This window comes from Prionailurus viverrinus, chromosome D2 (assembly GCF_022837055.1).
Source record: "Prionailurus viverrinus isolate Anna chromosome D2, UM_Priviv_1.0, whole genome shotgun sequence".
In the NCBI taxonomy this organism is placed as follows: domain Eukaryota; kingdom Metazoa; phylum Chordata; class Mammalia; order Carnivora; family Felidae; genus Prionailurus; species Prionailurus viverrinus.
Window position 1 is genome coordinate 51,694,213 of NC_062571.1, and position 16,459 is coordinate 51,710,671.

The 16,459-nt window shown below is 39.3% G+C and overlaps 1 long non-coding RNA gene across 1 annotated transcript; it reads right to left on the reverse strand.

The window, feature by feature from the left end:
* Positions 1 to 5,148: 5,148 nt before the first annotated feature.
* On the reverse strand, positions 5,149 to 15,723 carry LOC125148260 (uncharacterized). The gene is made up of 3 exons (XR_007145480.1): positions 15,606 to 15,723; positions 6,432 to 6,565; positions 5,149 to 5,265 (listed from the first exon to the last, which is right to left on the reverse strand). It is a non-coding gene; the product is annotated as an uncharacterized LOC125148260 (long non-coding RNA).
* Positions 15,724 to 16,459: the final 736 nt, after the last annotated feature.

The following is a 16,459-nucleotide window of genomic DNA, read 5'->3' on the forward strand; positions in this document are numbered from 1 at the left end:
CAAAATGTACTAACGTGGGAATAATATCTCATTTTCTAAAACAAAAGCAAAAAAAAATATTCAAAAGGGAGAGAGATAGTTAAACATGGAAAGATATATAGAATGTTATTTTGGATTATCATGTATCAAAGAACTGAGTCAAGGAAGAAGAACAGGAAGGAAAAGCCAGGTAACATTCAAATGCAAAAAAATTTTCATATGTATACACATATACACACTTAGGCAAAATTATGTGTGTATATGAATGTCTGAAAAATTATATATACATGCATATATAAAACATACATAAATTAAACTTTCAATTTTATTAGCAGAATAGTTTTTAAACGACTCACTTTTTTAGTTTTAAGCAATTGTGCTGCTTCCAAGGAAGGTACAGAATGAAATAATTAAGAGGTTATCCTTCCCAACTGCAACTCAAGGGGGGTGAGAGGCAGATTGAGAGCACAGAGCGTGAACTCCAACACCATCTCCTTCTAGGGCCCTAGCACCCCCCCCCCCCAACACACACACACACACCTGCTTTGAGGCACCGTCTTTCCAACTTTCCATAGGGAATGCCCTCCCACTGCCTGGTGATTAGCCACAAGAGAAAATTAGCTAACCACAAGTGTGCTGGATACAGTTTCTCCTCCAATGGGCCCCGTTAGAGGGTTGGTTCCACTGCTTTATGTTCCTGTTCAGTCAAATAACTGCATGGTTAAAATTTCTAATTGTCTCTTTTCCCGAAGCTTCCAATCCCTCTGTTTCACACTTATAAAACCAGGAGTAGGTGAGACCATCTTGAAGAGCCTTCATTCTAAAGCAGCAACCTTCCATCCCATTCATTTGACCCCGGCTTTCTGAAAAGGGTAGCTCAACAAACATTCAGATGGGTACCCATGATGTGTACTCCATACTTGAATGAATGGTTCAAATGTATTCAGCAATGCTAGAAAGGCTCAGTATATTTTACCTTATAAAGTAACAAAAATATGAAAGAACTTAAATCAACTTAATTCATTAAGATCAAAATAATATATTTAATCTTACATTTTTGTTACAAACTTTTGATATAAAATATGTTCATACAAGAAGTGAATTTTGTAGTCTTTATTACCTATCCTCTGATATTAGGTATATTTTGGATTCCACTGCAGTACCAAGATTATTCCTACATTTGTTTTCACCATGGCATTATTTAAAAATCCCTGTTCACACAAGTCCATGGCAACAAAAGATAGAAGCACATCCATTTTATGTCTTGAGATATTTGGATATTCCTAAGTTGGACTAATCGGAAAAGTATTGTTTCATTATGAACAATCTTCTTTTTAGAGAAACTAAGGGCTTCAATTGTTCATCTCCAAGTTTGCAATAGTTCTTGTCTTTTTAAAATTAATACATAACTTTGAAAACCACAAAATTATGCCCTTTCGATTAAAACTCTTTAAGCTATACTGGATTGATGACAGACAAATTTGTTTAGTAAAAATATTTAATTAACAATTAACATTCCATAGCACAATAACATCTGTCACCCTTAAGCAGCCTCCTGGAATCAAGAGAGGCCTATATGTAGATTACTGAGAAACTGAGTAGATCTGGAACCATTTGTTGGTAGTTAGCACATTACAGCAAAATAAAACTTACCAATGTCAGGCAAAATATCTTTCTAGAGACAAATATAGCTGTATACTTACTTTTTAAGTTTAATTTCTCCTATTAATCTGAATCTGGCCCAATTCCTTGCAAAATAATATCCAAGTTGTTTCACCATAAAGATATATTTGTCCTTCCTCATATTAACAACCATCTAGTTGCACACTGAAATCACTTTTTCTAGTCCTCAAATTTCCTCTTTATCCCCCAAAGGGGAAACAGACATCTCAGTCCATCCTGACACAACACATTATTGTTAATATTTGATGAATACCCAGCTTTCCCCCGCTAGAGTATAAACTCTATGAAGTCAGAATCCTTGTAAGATCACCAATGTCATTGTTTCTTGAGCTTTGTATTGTTCCTGGAACATAGTAGGAAGTCAGCATTTGTGGGAACAAGAAGAGGGAGAATGGGAAGGGGAAGGAAGGAAAGAAGGAAGTCAGGAAGCAAGCAGGCATATAATAATAAATGATAGTTTATTGTTCAATAAGTGGTCATGATTATGATTGCTGTCACTATTCATATTTTATAGATGGAGTTGTAAGTCCATTTGCTTGCATTTACGAAGACTTCATTAGTCCTTCAGACATTTTGTTGGGGCTTAGCTACAATATAATCATATTTCCAGGCTAACATCTCTGAAAGAAATTTACTGTGGCTTCTGTTTTATTTCTAAGCTAAGTATAGGGTATTGACATTTTTAAAAAAGCAACAACAAAAAAGTCTTTCTGAAGATATTTGCACCAAGAACAGCAAGTTATGGTTTCATGAGGAAATGGATTTTCTATGAAACACCAAATTCCATTAAATGGCTATTTCATAGAGTTCAGCAAAATAGTGTTTTTTTTTAAGTTTACATGTTTAAATTTAGATCACTGAAAGTCCATTTCAAGAATGTTTTCTGAACACAGAAAGAGCATCTTCACTCAGTTGTGAAGAAGATCAATTTTCTTCTACTTTACACTTTCACTCACCATTTTGCTCTTCTGAGCTAGAAAAGCAAACGATGACCCTCTGTTAGCCTCTAAAGTCTCTATTAGTGTCCACATAATCATCCCTAGAGTACTATTATATTTTAGCACTTTCCGGAGAAGTTATCAGATTCAAAAAACATGGCTATTTGTCAGTATCCTCTTTTCTCTGTATCAAGTTGAATTTCCCCCTCCCCTGTCTTTCTCACCTGGAATGTGTTCTCAGTGTTTGAAATCATTTTAAACTCAAAAACTAATTCTCCATCTTTGTTGGTTCTATCCGAAAAAAAGGAAACGAGGTGTCATTAACGTCCACACTGTCCTATCCCTCACCCATGGCAGACATCAATAATTGATTACGGCAAACCCAGAGCCTAGATTTGAACACAGAGTTCATATCAACACAGGCTTCCAGGCAGTCACCCGCAATTAGACGATTTATGTGAGAAAAAGCTTGTTCTGCCGTCGCTGGTCTAGAAACTACCTGAAAGCAGTTAGGGCAATTAGATACCCTGACATCCATTTCAGTTCTATTATTCATTCTCACCTACAAATCATTTTACCCCCCAAATTTAGGAGAGACAACACAAGCAATCTTTCATACTCTAGAACAGTAAAATTTCAACATTTGCCATTCTGTTTGTCAACAATCAAGTAAGAGAGTAGCAACTAGGTGTAAGTTTAAGTAGTAGTAGTTGTGTGTCCTAGGGAAAGACACCCCCATGTATCCTCTGTAAAGTTGAAATCAAACTCCATGATTGAATTACACTATCATTCCCCAACTGGCCTTTTAGTGGTCAAGATTGCAGTGGTCTCTATAGATCTATAGATCTATAGAAGAAAAAGTAAGTACATGAGAAGTCTGTAAGATGGATGTTATTGGAAATGTGGAGTAAAGTTGGTCTTGGGTGAAAAGGAATAGAAAGGAGATCTCAGGAAGAGAGGGAGAGAATATGGAACTAACCCTGCCCATTCAGGTTTACAAAACATGAGACAAGAAAGGTATTAATGCTCCTGCAGAATGGAAGTCCCAGACTGTGAAAGAAGGTATGGCCACAATCATCTAGTCAGAACCCGCCATATTTTACCTCAAAAAGTGTGGTGTCTGTGGAACTTTGCATCTGGGTATTTTGTGCTACAGTCTATCTGAGTCACCCAAATTTTCATTTAATGGTACAGCATGTTTTTATAATTGAAGCTATGGAAGAGGGATATGTCCTGATTATGAAGTAAACTGGAGGAGGGATTGGGTAATTATCCGGGTCGATAATCTTCAGAGCCCAAACTCAAGAAATAATCACACATTGCCACCATTTTCCATGTGGAAGTGGCAAGAATGTACCTTTGGTTAATAGGTTAATATTTTTCATCAGGCAAAATGTTACCAAGTTAATATGTTTAAAATGATTACGTGCTCTTTAAAAAAATGATCTTTATACAATAGAATATTTGGGTAGCAGAAACTAACTTCTATGTACATCTTTCTTTTATTCACCCCCCCCCCCAAAATCCATGATCAAAGCTGTTCTAAGAGTTGTAATACTAAAGTAAGGCATTGTTTTTCTTGTACAGAGGGATGGTCTTCCCAACCCAGTATCTATAGAAGGCATCATGTGAGTACTTTACACAGCAATGGGAATAAGTCTGTCCACACCACTCACCTAGACCCCATTACAAGTATACCTGTTAGGTAGTATAATTTGAGGTCCCAGTCTTACTTGTATTTTTTTTTTTTTTTGCAAAACTGGGAATTAAACGTGTGAACTTGGTCTCAAATAAATGTCATTTGTTGGAATTCAATTGAGATACACTGTCTCTCCTATCCCTGTGGAAATAATAATCCCGCTTCCAGCTACTTTAATATTATGTAAAGTCCTGGTTAAATAACAAAAACAAAAACAAACAAACAACAACAAAAACCACCTGCCCTGAGATCCACCCTGACTCCTCTCATGCAGGACCCTAGCTAATGCTAAAAGCGTAATATGATTTTTATGAAGAGGGAGATGTTCCTTGACATAAAATAAAACACGCTGTTATTAGAAGGAAACCAGAGGAGTTTATGAAGGTTCAAAATCTTCCCCATATTTTTCTGGTTTGCTAAATAGAGAACTGATGAATCACATGAATGGGTGTGCTCATGTTCCTCTCCCCAGCTCCAAGCTCCTCTCCTTTTGGGAGGGGGCGGCTTGAAATGTAGAGCACTCTCTCAGCCTGCTTTCAACCCTCTGGTCTCCCATCAAAGCAGTAGAAGTCTAGAAACTGTTACAAATTTTCCCCTGATCTGACTGGAGACACAGTTTCAGGAGAGAAGAATCAAACAGCCTATATCAGTCAGAATTCCCCAGAGAAGAAGAATCACATATATGTAGGGATATACAGATATACAGATAAAAGATAAGAGAGAGACAATAGGGTATATTTTATTTTTGTAAGATACAATATGTATTTAAATATTATATATTTAAATATTATATATTTTAAATATATTTCCATATATATTTTATAAATAAAGACATTTGTTTCAAGAAATTGGCTCATGCAATTGTGGGAGCTGGTAAGCCCAAAACTCCTAAGGCAGGCTAGTATGCTAGAAATTCAGGCAAGAGTTGCAGTCTTGAGTCCAAAATCTATAGGGAAGACCAGCAGGCTGGAAAGCAGAGGCAGGATTTTTATGTTAGTCTCAAGGCAAAATTCTTTCTTCTCCCCAAAACCTTAGTTTCTGTACTTAAGATCTTCAACTGATTATGTGAGTTCCACTCACATTATCAAGGGCTATCACTTTCATCTCAAGTCAACTGTAATTGTAAATGTTAATAACATCTACAAAATACCTTCCTGACAATATCTAGACTAATGTTTGATCCAACAACTAGGCACAATAGCCTAGCCACGTTGACAATTGAAATTAAGCATCATGCATCAGTCCTACTGGTGTCTCAAATTGTTGATCTTCCAGAAATTAATTCTTTACATATCATTCTACCAGGTTAAAGATATGTGATTTTTCTTGTTCTAAAATAAATTCAAGAAATGTCAAAATGATTGCTTCATAAATAGCACAGACCCTTTAGAGGAGAAAATTGTGTTGCAAGCTTTAGAGTTGTTTAAAGATAAAAGAAAATCTCTAAAGCATTGCAAGGTCCTTAAATATAGGAATAAATTATAGGACTAAATGTAGAAATAAATTGGAATTTGAAAACATTCTAAGGGTAGATGTCTGATACTGTTATCACTGCAGAAGTATACGACTTCTGGAATTGAAGCAACACAGCTAAAGCCAACACACACACAAGACATGCTATACCAGCAGGTTTTTCCCTTTTACAGGAAAGAGAAGTACAACCTTTTAAAGAAGTTTACATTCTCTGTGATTGCTTTGGCTTCAGTAAATAAGATCGAGAAGAAAATGAAGGTGTTTCATAGTCACCAAAAATTCAACAATAGACAAAATGTGGAACTGATTTCTTTTATGACACCATAAATTCAACATCCTATTGTTCTAAAAGTGCCTTTCATTTATTCGTGAGTGTTGTTATTCAACATGATCACATGCCTGCTATGTCCCAGGCTCTCTGCTGGTTACTGGCGATGCAGTGTTTCCAGCATCATGGCAGTGATACACAGAAGGAATTGCTTGTGTTTGTAAAATACCTGTGAGGCAGAGAGATAACATTTTTTTTTTGTGCATAAATACATAAACATTGCCTGAATGGCTATACCATCACCTTCCAGATAGGTGCGTTGGGTCAACAACATTTGTGTATGCTTAGTAACGTCCCTCTTTGAAGTATGTCTACCTCCCAACACACCCACCATGCTCCCGGATCCATCATTTTTCTTTCTTTCCTGGTCGCTTTGAGTTTTTCCTCAAAGTAGCACAGATCATCCCTTATTTGTTCATATCTGTTTCTTGTTCATCATTATATCCCCTGTTCTTGGCACATTGCCTAGAAAAGGAAAAGAGATGAATAGTTATTTCTTGAGTGAATGAACGAATGGTAATTCACAGTTGTATGAAATCCAAAACCTGCCCTGCCCTTACTTCCTGACCAAACAGTCATCCCCAACCATAGGCTATCTACATTACTATCTTTGAAAAAGATACATCTTTGAGAGTAGAAAACCCATAAATGGACCCAAAACTATACAGTCAACTAATTTTTGACAAAGCAGGAAAGAATATCCAATGGAAAAAAAAAGTCTCTTCAACAAATGGTGCTGGGAAAACTGGACAGCAACATGCAAAAGAATGAAACTGGACCACTTTCTTACACCATACACAAAAACAAATTCAGAATGGATTAAAGACCTACATGTGAGACAGGAAACCATCAAAATCCTGGAGGAGAACACAGGCAGCAACCTCTTTGACACCAGCCATAGCAACTTCTTACTAGACATGTCTCTGGAGGCAAGGGAAACAAAAGCAAAATAAACTATTGGAACTTCATCAAGATAAAAAGCTTCTGCACAGTGAAGGAAATAACTAAAAGGAAGCCTTAGGAATGACAGAAGATATTTGCAAATGACATATCTGATAAAAGGTTAGTATCCAAAATCTATAAAGACCTTATCAAACTTGACACCCAAGAAATAAATAATCCAGTTAAAAAATGGGCAAAAGACATGAATAGACACTTTTCCAAAGAAGACATCCAGATGGCCAACAGACATATGAAAAGATGCTCAACATCATTCATTATCAGGGAAATACAAATCAAAACCACAATGAGATACCACCTCACACCAGTCAGAATAGCTAAAATTACCAACCCAGGAAACAATAGATTTTGGCAAGGATGAAGAGAAAGGGGAACCCTCTTACACTATTGGTGGGAATGCAAACTGGTGCAGCTACTCTGGAAAACAATATGAAGTTTTCTCAAAAAGTTAAAAATAGAACTACCCTCTAATCCAACAATTGCACTACTAGGTACTTTCCCAAAGGATACAAAAATACTGTATCAAAGGGGCACATGCACCCCAAGGTTTATAGCAGCATTATCAACAATGACAAATTATATTAAGAGCCCAAATGTCCATTGACTGCTGAATGGATAAAGAAGATGTGGTATATATACACAATGGAATATTACTCAGCCATAAAAAAGAATGAAATCTTGCCATTTGCAGTGATGTGGATGGAGCAAGACTAAGTGAAGTAGGTCAGAGAAAGACAAATACCATATGATTTCACTCATATGTGGTATTTAATAAACAAAACAGTTGAACATACGGGAAGGAAAAAGAGAGAGAGAGAGGCAAACCAAAAGAGAGACTCCTAACTATAGAGAACAAATGGAGGTTTGCTGGGGGCGAGGAACGTGGGGGGGTGATGGGCTAAATGGGTGATATGTATTAAGGAAGGCATTTGTTGTGATGTGCACTGGGTGCTATGAATCACTAAATCCGACTCCCGAAACTAATATTACACTATATGTCAACTAACTAGAATTTAAATAAAAACTTGAAATACTAAAAAAAAAAAGATACATCCATGAAGTACAAGAACAATGGGGACCCCTCTCCTCACCTGAGAGAATTAAGCTCTAATGGCCTGAAGCATCTACTATGTCAGAAATTAACTTCTCTCTTATGCATCTAGAATGTTCTATGTCATCTTTAGGAAAACTGTGAAAATAGTCACCCAAATCATTTTCTGTGGTCAGTTGGGAAAGGCTGAGTGGAGGTATCCCCATGCCTGAGCGGCAAGCCTTCTATGCTGTGTAATTGCAATTACGCTGAGTCACTATAGATAATTACTCTTCATTATTGGCTAATTTCTTCTATTTCCTGGTATTCTGTTTAACCCTGCCCAGCTTAATTCTATATTGGTGGCAGGAACCTATACTTTAAGCCTGCTGTTTTAACTCCTCACTATTAGGGAACACTTCCTTTCTCAAGTCCTCTTTGTCCATTTCAGTACTGCATACTATGGGGAGCTAGGCATGGGGGGTTCCATGCTTCTGGTCCGGGTCGTCATGCAGTTTCTGATATTTCTCAGTAGGCCACAGAACACAGTCAGTGCCAAGAATTTCAGGAGATTGGGGCGGGGAGCCTAGAACCCCACGGTGAAGTCTGTTGCAGAGCATACAGCACTAGGAGCTAATCCAGGGACAGCCAGAACACCAGGTGGAGAAGGGAGTGAGCAGGACTGAGCGTTCCCGTGCAGTGGAGGCCTGCTGGCCGGCTGACTCACCATCATTCTCCTAAGAAAAACAGGACTCCCTCTCCCTCTGCTTTGCTGCTCTTGGGAGGAGCCCAAACCCCAAGGCAGCTGGGACAAAAAAGTGAAAACAAGGCTTTTTGATCACTTTATATGAAGCTTTGATATAAGGAGACGAGAGCCTATTTCTTCTATTTCCCTCAAACAAAATATGGCTCAGCAGTTTGCTTAATCAGAATACATCCTGGCTATTTTCTCGGCTATTTTACCACTTTAAGTCTGCCAACCAGTCTTTTAAGACAGATGTGACAGGAACAGTACAACCTGTATGTCTCTTCAGGAACAATAAGTACAGAATTATTATAGATACAGGAGATGCACGCTTTTCATATATCCTTATTTTGCTGCTGAATTTCTAAAGTTCAGATCCTTATCTAAAATTTCCAGTAGTATATATAACAGCCTAGGGGCACCTGGGTCGCTCTGTTGGTTAAGCGTCTGCCTCTTGATTTCAGCTCAGGTCACTATCGATCTCATGGTCATGAGATCAAGCCCACCAGGGGGCCCCATGCACAGAACCTGTTTGGGGTTCTCTCTCTCTGCCCCTCCCTGACTCATGTGCGCTCTCTCTCTCTCTCAAAATAAAGAAATAAACATTTAAAAAATAAAATAAAGCAAAATTATTCTCTAATACCACTTGGGGGCTAAGTGATACTGGTAAATAAAATAAGTCATTCAATTAGGTTTTCCTTTGTGTCTGAAAGATGTTTGCTATCACTTAATAGGTTTAGAAATAAAAGATCAGCCTACACAGACTGCTCCCCTCCTCAAAGATCTAAGTCAGCTGTGGGTGTGTTGACCAGACCAAGAAGGTCCCCATATGGGGTAAGTCACTGAGGAAAATGAGATGAAGCATACTTCCATGCTTCTTGATGGTTTTTTCTCTTCAGAGAAACTGTTGGAATAATAGTCTATGTGGTCATCCAAACACTGTACTTATGAAACATGAATATATAACAGGAATAAAAGCAAATACAGTTGATCTTTGAACAGCATGGGTTTGAACTGCGCAGACCCACTTAAGTGTGGGTTTTTTGACTAAAAATGGATTTCTCTTCCAAACGGTTTCCTTAATAACGATTTCTTTTCTCTAGATTACTTTATTGTAATAATATAGTATATAATACCTTCAACCTACAAAATATGCATTCGTTGACTGTTGATATTATCGGTAAGGCTTCCTGTCACAGTAGGCTATTAGTAGTTACGTTTTGGGGGAGTTAAGGTTATACATGAATTTCTGGATGCATGGGCTCTGAACGCTCATGTTGTTCAAGGGTCAGTCTACCAGCCCACTTACTGTGAGCAAGCAGGTACCATAAACCTTTTACATATATCATATCATGGAGTTCTGATAAAAACCCCATGGAAGGGATGCCCCGATTCATCTCATTTCACATATTAGGAAACTAAGGCACTGAGAGATAAGTAAGCTTCAGTCACACAATAAGTACGTTGGAAAGATATTGAAATAAAAAGAGTTGGGAGAGAATACTACCTCTGGTCACCAAATTTTGTTTCCATCACCACTTAATTAAAATTTGGCTCAGGAAAGTGTTCATATTCTCAACAAAAGAAGAAAACCAAAAACCTCCTTGCCTTAGGCCAGGCCTGCCCTCCTAGCTATTAGCAGCTTGCATGTTACAATAGACGGTGCATCCTCCTGCTGACAAAGTTAAACTGAGGTTCGTTCTCACTAAATATTCATGCTGTGGGTAAAGAGAACTGCTATCTGTGTATGTGGACTGTGTTATCAGGGGCGATTTCATATTCTTTCTCTTTCTGCATCAGAAACAGAATAATGGAGACTTCTAAAATCCTCGAGTCCCCAAAATGGTCATTCTAGCCATTATCATCTCCCTGCCCAAAAACTTAGTAAGAGACCAGGTCTCTGGTTTATTCAAACAACCAGAGAGTTCCTTGGTATAGCGCTTCATGCTCTGGCTACCCTGTGCTTAGAAAGGATGCTTCCTTACTGGGACCTCGTCCCTATACATTTAAAAAGGACAACTTATTCTTACTTTTTTTTTTTTTTTAATTTTTTTTTCAACGTTTATTTATTTTTGGGACAGAGAGAGAGAGAGCATGAACGGGGGAGGGGCAGAGAGAGAGGGAGACACAGAATCGGAAACAGGCTCCAGGCTCCGAGCCATCAGCCCAGAGCCTGACGCGGGGCTCGAACTCACGGAGCGCGAGATCGTGACCTGGCTGAAGTCGGACGCTTAACCGACTGCGCCACCCAGGCGCCCCTATTCTTACTTTTTTAATGTTTACTTTATGTTTCAGAGACAGAGAGAGAGAACAAGCAGGGGAGGGGCAAAGAGAGAGGGAGACAGAGGATCTGAAGCAGGCTCTGCGCTGACTGCAGAGAACCTGATGCAGGGTTCAAACTCATGAGCCCTGAGATCATGACCTGAGTCAAAGTCAGTCGCTTAACTGACTGAGCCACCCAGGCGCCCCTAAGAAGGGCAATTTAGAAAGAGCAGTAGTTTTATTTTTATTTAAAAAAAATTTTTAATGTTCTTTTTGAGAGAAAGAGACAGAGCGTGAGGGATAGGGACAGAGAGAGAGGGAGACACAGAATCAGAAGCAGGCTCCAGGTTCTGAGCCGTCAGCACAGAGCCCAATGTGGGGCTCAAACTCATGAACCTTGAGATCATGACCTGAGCTGCAGTTGAATGCTCAACTGACTGAGCCACCCAGGCGCCCCTAGAAAAAGCAGTAGTTTTAAAATATAGTTACTGCTGCCCTCACTAGTACTTGTGCAACTATCTTGTACATTTTAAGTGAGCCTTTTTTAACCTAAACCAATTATACAGACCATGGTCTCCAAAATGATATTTGCCACATTTGGAACGCCTAAATGGCTCAATTGGTTAAGCAACTCACTGTCGAGAGTTTGAGCCCTGCATCCAGCTCTGTGCTGACAGCCCAGAGCCTGGAGCCTGCTTTGGATCCTGTGTCTCCCTCTCTTTCTGGCCCTCCCCTACTCACGCTCTCTCTCTCTCTCTTTCTCTCAAAAATAAAATAAACATAAAAAAATTTTAAATTCAAAATATTTGCCATATTTTAAATACTAGGCAAATTCAAGGTAACAAATGGCCTCAGGTTCCACTAGGTACAAGAAGGAAATTTTATAGCTCCTTAGCTTGTGTTTTAGTTCCTGATGTTGCTCCCCAAATGATGAAGCTAATTTAATTAAGGATCTGTTAAAGTAACGACCCATTTAGTACTGGAAATGGGAAACAACACACATCATTTCTCCCCCTTCCCCCATCCCTATCTGCCCTTGAACCTAGGGGATATGACCATCTCATAGACAATGCCCTGTGGGCTTAAGAAATAGAACAGGTCAGAGAATTCTCAGACTAATCTTAAGTACATGGCTTATTATAGGGATCCACAGGTATAAGTCTGAGCAGACACATTACAGAGAAAAGTCAGGATGATTAGAGGCTTCACAATGCAATAAAATCTATAATCAATGACAGCTAACTTTGAATACTCATCTTGTGCCAGGCTCCTTTCTAAATGCTGTGTATGTTTTTGTTCATTTAGTCTTCATAGGCAAATGATGGAATTGGTACTATTCTTATCATCCACATTTTACATATGAGAACACTGATGCACAGAAAAGTTAAGTAACTTTCCAAGGTCACACAGCTAGTTGGAGGCAGAGTCAAACATTTGGATCCAAGCATTCTAGCCTCAGGATCCCTGAACTTAGCCACTATATTTCAACTTCTTGTCAGAACAGAAGTTTAACATTGACTGTCCTCTTCTTTGTGACCTCAGAGATGTAAAGAAAGGAATGGTCAAATTACCTGAGGGTTCATCGAGAGGGTGAATTTCAGAAAACCCTGTGTTTGAGTTTTCATTTGTTTTTGAAGGGAGACATCATTTTTTGATACTGGAAAAAAAAAGACTCCTTATCATAATTATCATGTTTGCCTAGCAGAGAACCTTTAGACACATATATGTGACCTTCCAGGGCAGGAGTAAACAACGGTTAAGGCCCCTATTTGTACTTATAGCTATGACAATTGAAGAAGCCAGTGAACACCAAAAGCACCAACATAGGTCACAAATGATAGAAGCAGAGCGGCATACCTGGAGGGTGATGGGTTTCTGAGTCCATTTTATGCCACTACATCCAATCACTATGGATTTGTTGATAGAACCATTCACTTCCAACCTTTCAGTATTCCTGACATTTACTTAGACCCAAGGAGCAAAGAGGAAATTTCACTGTAGTCTACAAAGGCAATCAAGTCATTGGACCATCTCCATTGCAGAGTTTCAAACTAGCAAATGCCAGTTTTCTTTGGAGAGCTAGGATGATTCTGGAACTTTTAGAGCCTAGAATATAAACCGGAATATAAGGAGAGACTGAGCCTTATTTATCTTGCTCACTTACGTGTCACAGGTGCCTAGAAGCACGCCCAGCAGATAGCTGGCACTGAATGCACTGAGTGAAAGTTGGTCAGTGAATGAGTTGGGACAACAGACTTCTCTGAGTCTGGTTCCGTTCCTGGTTTAAGGGAAATGGGTAACACCCTTACACAAATTTATTCTAGAATTCCTTCTGTAGGATTTGCAACTTGAAAACATGACAGAGAAGGGAAGTCTTTGCTCAAATGTATAAGTCTTTGCTCAAATGTAAGACTATTTCAGCAGTCCCAGGATTGTAGAGTATAATACTGACATTTGATCACTGGTTGAGAGTAAAGACATCCACCCATCCAAAGTGTATCCCTTGAACTCACTTGCAAAGTCATGCAGTATAATGGTTAAGAATTTGATTCCTGAGGTCAGATGTAAAATCTAATCTGAGCCCCACCATTAATAAGCTGCATTCTGAATGTCTCTTAATCTCCGTTTCTTTGTGCTTAATTTTATTTATTTATTTTTGAAAGAAAGAGAGAGAAAGAACAAGTAGGAGAGGGACAGAGACAGAGGGAGAGAAAGGGAATCCCAAGCAGGTTCCACGCTCAGCATGGAGCCCCATGTGGGGCTCAATCCCACAACTGTGAGATCATGACCTGAGCTGAAATCAAGAGTTGGGACTCTTAACCTACTGAGCCACCCAGGTGCCCCTCTTTCCTTGCGTTTAAAATGCATTCCAGAGCTGTTGGAAGACTTATATGAGAAAACATATGGGAGAGGTTAGCAGAGTGCCTGACTATAAGGAAGTGCCTAATAAATGGTTAGAAAGGGTCCAGTGGAAACATGCTGAATACTCCTTCATTCTGAGGTTCATTCTCATGTAATATTTCTACCATTAAAAGCACATAGACTAGTTGATTACCAATTTTTCTCTTAAACAGTCTGTTTGTGTCCCCCACAGGTCATTGAAACTCTCAGAAAAGAATTCTGATATCTTCTAGCAACGTGCCAAGGGAGCCCTGGCAAGACTAGGACACATCACCACAGCACTGGGAGGTCGGTTGTGTTATGCTCATAAGGAGAATATGTTTCACTAAATGAAAGAATGTATGTGGTTTCCAGAAATACTTAGCTTGTTTCTAAGCCAGGGGTCCTCATTTCTGTTATTCTCAGGCTGCCTTTCCAAACAACTCTAATGAAAAGAGCTCTTGACTTTTCCATACCATGAGGATTCTGATCTAATGTGTTACTCTAATATCAACACATTCAGGAGCCTCTTGGTCTCTCCATCCCACTCAGGAATTTCGTTTCCTGTATTGAGAGAATCTGACTTAGTCACAGAAAATGTCTGTGCTTATTTGGTGATTTGAGTCATAAAATATAAAAGACATGTGTTGCAGATAAAAAACATTTAATTAGCTTAAAACGATTATTGCGCACACTAGCAATGTGATCCTAAGAGGTAGACTGTTGGATTTCAGGAGTAAAGGAAGGGAAATGAGGCAAATATTTTTAAATTCATACAATGTACCAGAAGCTAGGTGCACTTCACTACTGGCTTTCACTGAGCTTAACAGGTGCCAAGCTCTATGCTACACCTTTATGCCCATGCTCTCTCATATAATCATCACACCTATTCTTTGATGTTGGTTAAATAGATCTCTCTTTTCCAAGTGGGGAAACCACAGTAGGAAAGGGATAACTTGCCCAAGGTTCCTTATCTAAGAAGTGGTGAATTCAGAACTTAAACCCTAAAATCTGGGTCTGAAATCTAAGATTTCCCATGCTACAATTTCACGTGCCCTACTACTGACTTAAGCAGATGGTAAAATCTTGACCCTTATAATTGGAAAGAGTAGGGGTAGAGGATACAAGTTTTACAACAGCAGACACTATCACATAAGAGGACAACCGCATGGCTTCTCTCTACCCCTGAGATGGAAGACGCAGCCCCAATTTCTGTCAAATGAGAAATAAGCTAGATCTTGACCTTGCTTGAACCAGAGATCAACAGGTTCTAACAGAACTCTGAAATCCCAGAGTCCCCGCTTACAATGATTTTGTTGTGTTTGTATCATGGTCCAATTTCAGCTCAACGGGTCACATAAAGCACGTTTTCCTCACTCACTCACCATCTTCTCCTAGCTTGTGGCTTTTCCTCCAAAACCTTCTCTGGGTATTTTCATAAATAGGTTTCATAATCAGAAATATAAGGAGAATCACAGCAATGCCAATTCCACCCCCAGGACTGGTTCCTGAAGGCATGCTTTAGACCCTTCACTTGTTTTTCACAAGAGTAGAAATAACTGGGCTGTGCTAGGTCTATTTTTATGAAATTATTCTGAAGAACAGTCATTATGTTGGGAAGATTCTACCTTCTCCATCTCCATGGACTGTGGCTAAATGAGGACAGCGGTTTGTGAAAAAGCAGTCGTAAGCCTTTAGAACCACCGCATCGCATACAGCAGTTGGTTTCTTACATGTTTCAGCGGGCCTGACCTGGAAGCCCAAACTAAAAAGAAAAATATCCATTCGTTAGCTCTAATTTAATAACAATTCTTCTCTATAATTTCCGGGACTATGTGACGTGCTCAGGGGAAAAAAAAAATTCTTATAAACATAAATTTGCATCATAAAAGCAAATGTCATGATTATTAAAGATGGGATAGTCTGCCAGTTGCTAGAATTTTTTTAAGTTTATTTATTTATTTTGAGAGGGGGTGGAGAAGGTAGAGAGAGAGGGAGGGAGAGGGAAAGGGAGAGGGAGAGAGAGAGACAGAGAGACAGAGAGAATCCTCAGCAGGTTCCATGCTGTCAGCGCAGAGCCTGACACGGGGCTCAGACTCACAAACTGTGAGATCATGACCTGAGCCGAGAGCAAGAGTCAGATGCTTAACTGACTGAGCCACGCAGGCTCTGCGGGATATTTGTTTATATGATGGGTCCCAGAGCACGGGGAGTGGGGGCTGCGGGGGGTGGGGGGGTGGACTTGTGCGGTGCATGGTTTCCCCATTGAGATCTTCTGTCTAATCCTGCTCCTGCTGGTAGAATTCACTTCATTTACATAAATGTCATCTCCAAACTGTGTGGATGAGACCAAGTGGTTTGTAAGGTTCTCCAGGAGCCTCAAACTCCAGAGGCTCCTTCTAATCCCCCTACCCCATTCACACCCAGGCTTCTTCACCACTTCCCCTTCCCACTGCAAACACCACCGGAAGCAGCAGTGATT